Raw genomic sequence first — 10,000 nt, forward strand, 5'->3', positions numbered from 1 at the left:
ATATATATATATATATATATATATATATATATATATATATATATATATATATATATATATATATATGTATATATATATATATATGTCAACAAACGAACAACCCACACGCATTAATGAAAATATATAATGAAATAAAATAGATCAATAAATAAATGAAGAGATAGATAAGTAGATAAACAAATACATGAACAGATAAAATAAACAAACACATAAATGAATATATAAATGATTAATTAATTAATTAATTAAGTGACATTTATTGTTTATAGGTTATTTTCCATTGTATGTAGGCCTGCTCAAATATGTCATTCTTAGTGACGATAGTTAACTTTGTCTGCTGTGTTTATGTTATGCGTCATTGATGCATACGTTTTGTTTTGTTTCTTTCCTGTAGCTATTCGTTTTTTGTTTTGTTTTTGTATTTTTTTACCACAAGCAGCAACGATGATCATTATAATCAATTTTGTGAAATTGAACTCTCACTATGCAGAGGCTGAGATAGGTGTTAATGCAGGGCGTATTGTATTCAAAACAATATGATTTGTGATGAATACTATCCAAAAAAAAAAAAAAAAGAAAAAAAAAGAAAAAAAAGAAGAAATCTCCTTGTTTATATTTCTTTGATCCGTGACTTGCCTGAACCTGTGTGTGTGTGTGTGTGTGTGTGTCTGTGTGTGTGTGTCTCTGTGTGCGTGTCTCTGTGTGTGTGTGTGTGTGTGTGTGTCTGTGCGTGTGTGTGTGCTCGCATGCGTGTATGTGTGTATGTATGTATGTATAAATACGCGCTCGCTCCCCACCCCACTCCTCACCTCACCTCACCCACACCCCTAACCCAAACCCCCCGCGACCCCTACCAAACACCTCCATCTCCACTCAGCCCCACTTCTCCTCCTTCGCTCCCCCCCCCCCCCGCACCCCCCCCCCCCCCCCCCACACACACACACACACACACACGCACTCTATTCCCCTTCCCGCAGGCAGGGATAGAGACAGACAGACAGACAGACAGGTGGTGGAAAGAAAGAGGCTGAGAGAGAGAGAGAGAGACAGACAGACAGACAAGACAGACAGAAAGGTGGGGAAAAGAAAGAGGCAGCGATAGAGAGACAGACAGACAGACAGACAGAGAGGTGGTGGCAAGAAAGAGGCAGGGATAGAGAGAGAGACAGACAGACAGACAGACAGGTTCTGGAAAGAAAGAGGCTGAGAGAGAGAGAGAGACAGGTGGTGGAAAGAAAGAGATACAGAGAGAGAGAGAGAGGTGGAGGAAAGAGCAACAAATAGAAAGAGAGAGAAAGAAAGAGAGAGAGACAGTGAGAGACTGAGAGAGAGGGGTGGGAGCAGAAAGATGAGAAATAGAGTGAAAGTGAGAGATAGAGAGAGACAGACAGACAGAAAGACAGACAGAGACTGAGGTAAAGACAGACAGACAGAGAGGTGGGGGAAAGAAAGAGGCTGGGATAGAGAGAGATACAGGGAGAGAGGGGGGGGGAAGAGAGAGACAAATATAAAAAGAGAGAGCAAGAGACAGAAAGAGACAGAGTGAGAAACTGAGAGAGAGGGGGGGGGAGAAAGATGAGAAATAGAGTGAGAGACAGACAGAGACTGAGAGACAGACAGACAGACAGAGACAGACAGAGAACATTAGCATATTAGAAGCAACAGAGGTCACACGGCAGTGCGTTCCAGCTGACTGATCAAAACGTTCCTCCCGTACGCACACCGTTAAACTTGGTTGTATGTACCTGGGTGGGTAGGTGTAATGGTGGTGTGGGTGATGTGAGTTTGATGTTCGTATGTTGCCTCCCCTCCCTCTCCTCTCTCTGTCTCTCCACCACCACCAACCCCCCCCCCTCTCTCTCTCTCTCTGTGTCCCTGTCTCTCTCTGTGTGTGTCACTGTCTCTCTCTGTGTTTCTTTCTGTCTGTCTCTCTCTTTCTCTGTCTCTTGTGACTGGCCCAGCATAGCACCATATCCCAGCGTAGTTTTATCGATATCGCGCGCGTGCGCTTGTACACATATTTATACAGGCACACGTACACACACACACACACACACACACACATGCACACGCGCGCGCGCATTCACATATACATTCGCACACACACACACACACACACACACACACATACACGCACACAGTGAGAGAACACACACACACTCTCTCTCTCTCTCTTTCTCACTCTCAATGGGATACCTGACGCTTGTTCTAGTGTGTAACACGATTGTTCGGACGTGCATGATCCGTTTTGGACTTTATTGTTATCATCATTATCATCCTCCTCATCATTCTTCTTCTTATAATTATGTTTTGTCTGTTTCTTTGTTCTGTTATTTATTGTCATCATCATCATCATCGTTCTTCTTCTTATTATTGTTATGATTATATTTTGTCTTTGTCTTTTTTCTGTTTCAATGTTTTTCACATGGTAGTGGTCGACGAACAAGTAGTGTGTGTGTGTGTGTGTGTGTGTGTGTGTGTGTGTGTGTGTGTGTGTGTGTGTGTGTGTGTGTGCGTGTAGAAGGAGATAGATTAAGCGCGTGCTGGATTGGTGGGGGAGAGGGGAGCTAAGGGATGAATGAGTGAGCGGCGGAGTAAGTGGATACATTGGCATGATGATGATGATGATGATGATGATGACGATGGTGATGATGATGATGATGATGAACATGATGATGAAGGATGAAAGGTGTTATAAATCTGTTATTGCTCGCTTGTTGTTGTTGTTGTTGTTGTTGTTGCTGCTGCTGTTTCGATATTCATTTATATTCTTGTTTTCTCTTTTCTCCGTGTCTCACTCCCGCCTCCTCTCTCTTTCTCTCTCTTCTCTCTCCATCTCTTTCTCAAACACACACACACACACACACACACACACACACACACACACACACACACACACACAAACACACACACATTCTGTCGATGTAATTTTGAAAAAAAAAGGCTAACGCCCTATTTTCCTGCTGATCCAATCTACGTTCGTGACGTAGATTCAGAAGCTGATCCAAATACATAATGAATATGTTTAGTGATAATTTCATTGTTTATACAAGAGATCATTCTTATCACAAAAGACCGTATCTCGGGAACAATTAGAGAAAGAGAGGGGGGGGGGAGACATACAGACAGACAGGCAGAGACAGAGAGACAAGTCACGGAGAGAGACAGACAGACAGACAGATCCTAATGTATTATATCTAACAGCATATATTCTGATAACTTTATCATATTCGTGACATAATTATATTTGCATTCAAACCAAGCGCCTTGAAATACAAAAGACTAATGGATGAGTAGCGGCTCTGTGTGTGTGTGTGTGTGTGTGTGTGTGTGTGTGTGTCTGTGTGTTTGCGCGCGCGCGCGTGTGTGTGTGTGCGTACGAAAGAGAGAGGGAAAATCATACATGCACACACACACACACATTCTCACAGACCGACCGACCGACAAACAGACAGACAGACAGTCAGACAGACCGAAAGAGACACAAGCATACAGACACAGAGACAGACAGAGAGAAGACAGCAAACAGGAAGGCAGCCCAGTCCATTTTGTTTCGACGGACAAGGCGAGTGCATGAACACTGGCATTCGATCATAGGTCCTTAGTGGGCTTGTACCCAGTCCGGTGCATCAGCACTAACATGTACCCTGTCACGACTGGGCTGTTCCGTGTTCTGTCGGATGTGCAACGTGATTGGGCGAGAACGAAAGAAGGGAGGAAGTGCAAGAGGTTATGGGTGTAGGGAGAATGAGGGTTGAGGGGAGGGGGGTTGAGGGGTGGGGTGTCTTTGGAGGAATGGGGTGGTGGAGGAGGAGGAGGAAGAGGGTCATGACGCGCGTGACTAGATTGTATTGTATTGTATTGTATTACTCTTTTCTGTCACAACAAATTTTTATGTGTAAAATTCGGGCTGCTCTCTCCAGGGAGAGCACATCGCTACACTGAGAGCGCCACCCATGTTTTTTTGTTTTTTCTGCCTGCAGTTTTTGTTGTTTTTTTCTTTGATTTCCTATCGAAGTGGATTTTTCGACAGAACTTTGCCAGGGACAAACCTTTTGTTGCTATGGGGTTTTTTTTACGTGCGCTAAGTGCATGCTGCACACGGGACCTTGGTTTATCGTCTCATCCGAATGACAAGCGTCCAGACCACCACTCAAGGTCGATTGGAGGGGGAGAAAATACTGGCGACTGTGCCGGGATTCGAACCAGTGCGCTCAGATTCTCTCGCTTCCAAGGCGGACGTGTTACCTCTAGGCCATCACTCCGCTTAAACACTGATGTCGCGTCCTAGTGTTAGGGAAATTTGATCCATTCATAAGTTAATATATTATACATTCCCTCGATATGCTCTTCGTTTGATTTTGTTTTGTTGTCGTTGGTGTTATTTTATTTATTCATTTATTTATTTATTTCATCTTTCCAAAATTTCCTTCTTGTTATTTCGTGTATTTTCAGTCCCTTCGCTTCCTTAGTTTTCTGTCGATTATTATTCCTTTTTTTATTTTTTTATTCGTTGTTGTTGTTGTTTTGTTGTTATTTTTTTTGTTTCGTTCTTTGCATCTTTTTTCTTCTTCTCGTTCTTGCTTTAGGTGCAAACTGCAGGGGAAAACTGACTAATCAAACCTGGGTTTGCAATCTTTCTCAAAAGAAATTTGACAATCAGATAACTATAGGATTCCCTTACCGACATATCTCGCTGAAAAGGAATCACTATAAAAAATAAACATAAAAAAAAGAAGAAGAAGAAAAAGGAAAGACAGAAAAAAGCCATTAATGTTAAAAAAAAAAAATCTGAGGACGCTGCTATGGGTATGGAATTTATGGAAAATACGCAGTATGTGCTGATATTTGTTGATGCTGTCAGTTGTGTCGAAGTTATTCATGTAAAACGATAGGTGCCGAAATTGTGAACGCAAAACAGGGTTTTCCAGTCTGGAGATGGAATCGAAGGGAGCTAACCAGTTAAGGTACAACAGTAACTGCCTGATAAAGTCACATGTCACGGGATACTGTCAAGATAAAGACAAACAGCAACTATCACACCACCACCAACAAAAAGTTACGAAATCTGATAATGTAGTCAGGGCTTCCATTTCCTCTCTCTCTGTCTCTCTCTGTCTCTCTCTCTCTCTCTGTATATATACGTGTGTGTGTGTGTGTGTGTGTGTGTGTGTGTGTGTGTGTGTGTTACGAAATCATTTTGTTTCAGGTAGTAATGATGGATGAAAATACTGTCATAGTGCGTTGCAATGTTAAAGAACGATTGGTGTGTGTGTGTTTGTGCTCGCGCGCGCGCGCGGGGTCGTGTGTGTGTGTGTGTGTGTGTATGTGTGTGTGTGTGTGTGTGTGCATATTGATATTCATACATCAGAGAAATGACACTGTGAATAGGCCTATGGTTATGAACATACCGGCTGAAACACCCACAACCACACACACACAAACACACACACACACACAAACACACTCAACCTGCATATTTGTTAGACCTTTCAGTGTGCTCTGCTTCTTCCAAATGCTCGGCTGATGCGTTCATAAAACTTGGAAAACACACTGAGCGCTGTGCCTTGCATCTGGTCATGGCCGTATACAGACTCTATTCCCAGCGGCCGTTAGTGCCGAAACTGCCATTACTACGGTGTTGTCAGAACCAAAGACGTTGTCTAACAAGCTCGAAACAGCATCCTCTCTTACATATTCCATGTCACTAATGAGGCTGCTACCCGTCTATTCTCTGTCTTCTCTCGTCCGCCATTCACTGCCATGTTTTTTTTTTGTGCTGTCGTCAGAATTACATAATTATGACGTATCGCCATGACGTCTACATTCGTTTGATGTCGATAATGTTCTGGAACACGGGGGGGTGGGGGTGGGGGGGAGCCCCCCCCCCCCCCCCAAAAAAAAAAAAAAAAAAAAAAAAAAACCCTTTTGTATCCATGTATGCTGTCTTTTCAGTTGGGCAGTTTGAATTGCACCAGATTTATTTTATTTTATTTTATTTTATTTTCAAGCCACTGATTTGTATTGTATTGCATTTTTAAAAATTTTTTAACGGATTTATCTGTGTGAAATTCGGGTTGATATCCTGAAGAAGAGCCCGTCGCCGCAGAGAAGTGCCCCCCCCCCCCCCCAACCCCCGCCCCCCTTTCACCCTCCCCCCTTATTTTTTTTTTTTTCCTGTTGGCAAGTTTGTTTTTTGTGTTGTTTTTTTTAAGAATTTTGTCAGGAACAACTATTCTGTTGTCGTGGGTTCTTTTATGTGTGCTACGTGCATGCTTGCCACTCAATGTCCGGTGGAGGGGGAAAATTGTGTCACGTGTGGGATTCGATCCTGCACCCAGAGGTTCTCTCGCGTCCTAGGCTGACGCCTTTATCACTAGGCCACTGCTCCATTTTCAAGCCCTTGAATCAAGGGAGGGAGGAGGGGGGTGGGGGCGGAGGGGGGGGGGGTTGGGTGTGTGTGCTAATCAATGGTCAGATAGAAGACAATGTTTTGTCAGAAGAATGACAGAAAACTCGTGGATACAACTTGGAAATTATTAACTGATATGATACGCTTTTAATTTTTTTTATTTTATTTTTTGTATAAGTAATGTTGTTCTGGTCATGTTTGTATCATGTCTATTGATATAACAATATCTGAAATAAAAAGGTTCATTAAAGAATGATTAATTTATCAAATCAATGAATGATAATGACTGCTCTGGTCTATATCTATACGTGTGTAAGAAAAGTTGTGCAAGTTGATTACGTCTGGCCGGTGATAGTTAATTATTTTACGTGTTCACGCACCCTTGCACGAAGAAAGAACACACACACACACACACACACACACACACACACACACACACACACACACACACTTACTTTCTCTCTCTCTCTCTCTCTCTCTCTCTCTCTCTCTCTCTCTCTCTCTCTCGTGCGCGCGAATTACACACATACTCAAAAAGTAGGTATACATTCGGACTTCACACTTCAGTCAAATTATCTCATTAGTTTACAGGTTGAATTTAAATGCAGATGCAAATACCAAATATACACGCCATATTCTGCTATGGAGAGAAACTTTAAAGCACCCATACACTTTGTTTAAGTGAGGATTTAAATTCAAAGCCTTTTATTCATAACTCTCCGGAAATATCCTTTGAAGGTGTTGTTGACGATCTATTGTTATTCTTTAAAAAAAAATCTGAAATATTGCTTCACAGTCATGTTGAATAATTGCTTTGCTTCTAAGTTATTAGTTTGCAATATATGTTGTATCGTTGTTGCTTTCTGTCTAAAATCATACTGTATGAATAGATGGTAAACAGAAGAACACACACGCACACACACACACACACACACACACACGCACGCGCGCGCGCGCCGCGCCCTCGTGACATAACATTCCTGTCACAAGATAATGAAGTTTAAAAAAAAAAACACCAAAAAACCTTGATTAAACAAACATCTTTTTCTTTCTTCACTCTTCGTAATTCCTGAAAGATATTAAACTGATTTGGTCTGCATTCTGTGTTAAAATATAATTTCCAGCGTTCGTATCAACATCAAAACGGGGGCCATGAACTCTTGCTGCAGCAAACGGAAGGGATAATTAATAAACCAGTGAACGCATAAAAATGATGTGTGCCGTTGCGTAAAAAAGGAATGTACTTTTTTCTCTGTGGGTAATTTTGTACACGTGCACTTCTAACCTCATTAGACGGGTCATTAAACGGGGTTGGTGGGGTTTTGATTTCGGTAAGGATAACTGTCGTGTTGACGTCAGTATTCGCTCGATTGTGTCCGGTTAGCTTGTCTCGTGCTCTCGTGTCCTACCCTCCCCCCCCCCCCACACACACACACACCCTTTCTTCTTCTGCACCCCCCTCAACCTCTCCTTTTACATTCTCTCTCTTTTTCTCTGTCGCTCTCTGTCTGTCTCTCTTTCTCTCATTTATTTATTCACACTTATTTCATTTATCATATTGTGTGTATGTGTGTGCATGCATGTGTGAGGACATGGTGTAAAGAAGCTTCCAGCTTATCCATTCTACCCTCAATAAACCATTTGTCATTGTCATTGTCTCTCTCTCTCTTTCTGTCTCTCATTTTCTTTCTGTCTGTGTATGTTTCTCTTTCTCTATCTCTGTCTCTCTGTGTTTCTGTCTGTATCTGTGTCTCCATCTCTGTCTGTCCCTCTCTGTCTCTGTCTCTCTATTTCTGTCTGTATCTGTGTGTCTCTCTGTCTCTGTCTCTCTCTGTGTCTCTCTCGCTCTCGCTCACTCAGCTCGTGTCTAAAGACACTGAACTTTTTCAGTTTGTTGATGTTTACACGACACATTATTATCGTGTATTGTTTTCTTCTTCGCTTTTTTTCCCGATAGATAATCATGTGTTTGCATCCCTTCAAGAAGGGTCATGGTCAGTGCGTGATTATATGTATCCGCATCCCTCTGTCTGTCTGTCTGTCTGTCTGTCTGTCTGTCTGTCTCTCTCTCTCTCTCTCTCTCTCTCTCAGGCCGGAAGTCTAACATTCAATTCTTGAAATTGAGTTGAGTTGAGTCTCTCTGTCTCTCTCTTTCTCTCTCTCTTACAGGCCGGAGGTCTAACATTCAATTCTTGGAGTTTACTCTCTCTCTCTCTCTCTCTCTCTCTCTCTCTCTCTCTCTCTCTCTCTCTCTCTCTCTCTCCGCCCTCCTCCTCCTCCTCTTCCTATTGTTCTACTCGTTTTTCCCTTCCATACCTACCTCTTTTTCCTTCTTTGTCTTACATCCACTCAACCTTCCTGTACCCCACACCCCCTCCCTCCCTCCCTCCCTCCCCTCCCTCCGCCTCTCCTCATTTCTTTATCTCCCTCAAAAGGACTCGATTACAGAAACTGTAATAAGAAAAAGAAAAATAACAAGACGCAAACGTCATCTGTCGAGTCATCAGCGGATACGATGTGAGCCTTTTTTTATTTTTTTTATTTTTTTTTAAGAATGTAGTATTTTTGGCAAATGTCCGTATGTTTGTAATGAACGAAGGATCTAAACCAGCAGCAGGTAATTCATAATGTCCGCGTACTTTTCTGGTGTGCTAAATATGGTCTTCCTGCCTCCGCGCCAACAACCCTCACTCCCTCCATTCGTAACTCCACACCTCAAAATGCGTCCATTTTCTTTTTTTTTTTTTATCTATCATTGCCTCCACGCATATTTTTTTTCTTCTAAACAGAATGCAAAAAGCGCGTTTGATCATGCTGCTGCTCAGGCAGATAGCAGCCCCTGTAGCAGATGTGGCGTTGTCTATTTGGTTTTGTTGAATGTATTTTACGCCTCCTTGAGAAACTGAAACTGAAACTACAAGAATTTTAAGTACCAATACTTTCACAATTTTTTTTCTTCTCGTTAAAACGATTCTTTTTTTTCCCCTTGAAAAAAAAAAAGAAGAAGAAAAAGCATGAAATAAGTCAGACATCAGCAACGCACAATATTTTAATATCTTTTCACTGACTAAACACCTAGCTCGGTCATCGTTTGCGATGACACACGGATAAAAAAACAAACGACTCAAATCTCCGCCCAGCGACACTGGAGGCAGTTTTCAGGCGAGACCTGCGATGATTTCACGAGTCAGCTTCTGTATGTGTGACCCCAGCCCCACCCCCACCTCCACCCCCCACCCCTAGCAATAACCGCCTGGGCTACAGACCTGCCTACCAAGATGGCGTGGAGGAGATAGCAAAAAAGGGGGCGACAAGCCAAAGATGAAGTGACGGGCGGGTAACGAGTGCTCGCCCCTGCAGGCCACACGGCAGGTGTTGTCACCAGAGGGCATGGCGGCGCGGTGCCAGGCCCTGGCGCGTGCGGGGGTGACGTCACGTCCTTTGGTGGAGGGGTAGGAGGGAGTTGAAGGGGGTTTGTGGAGGTGAGGAGGTGTTTTTACGGCTGTCAGTGAGAGGGTACAGGGGAAACCGGTACGTCCTAGCTGCTACGGTTGGAGAGACTAGGGGACTTTTTTTTTCTTTTTCTTT

General features: G+C 42.9%; 1 protein-coding gene across 2 annotated transcripts in view; it reads left to right on the forward strand.

The window, feature by feature from the left end:
• Positions 1-10,000, forward strand: part of LOC143301415 (uncharacterized) — a 104,451-nt gene that overhangs the window by 58,808 nt on the left and 35,643 nt on the right. The gene's annotated exons all lie outside the window — the stretch shown is intronic.

The sequence above is a fragment of the Babylonia areolata genome, chromosome 27 (assembly GCF_041734735.1).
Source record: "Babylonia areolata isolate BAREFJ2019XMU chromosome 27, ASM4173473v1, whole genome shotgun sequence".
Lineage (NCBI taxonomy): Eukaryota > Metazoa > Mollusca > Gastropoda > Neogastropoda > Buccinidae > Babylonia > Babylonia areolata.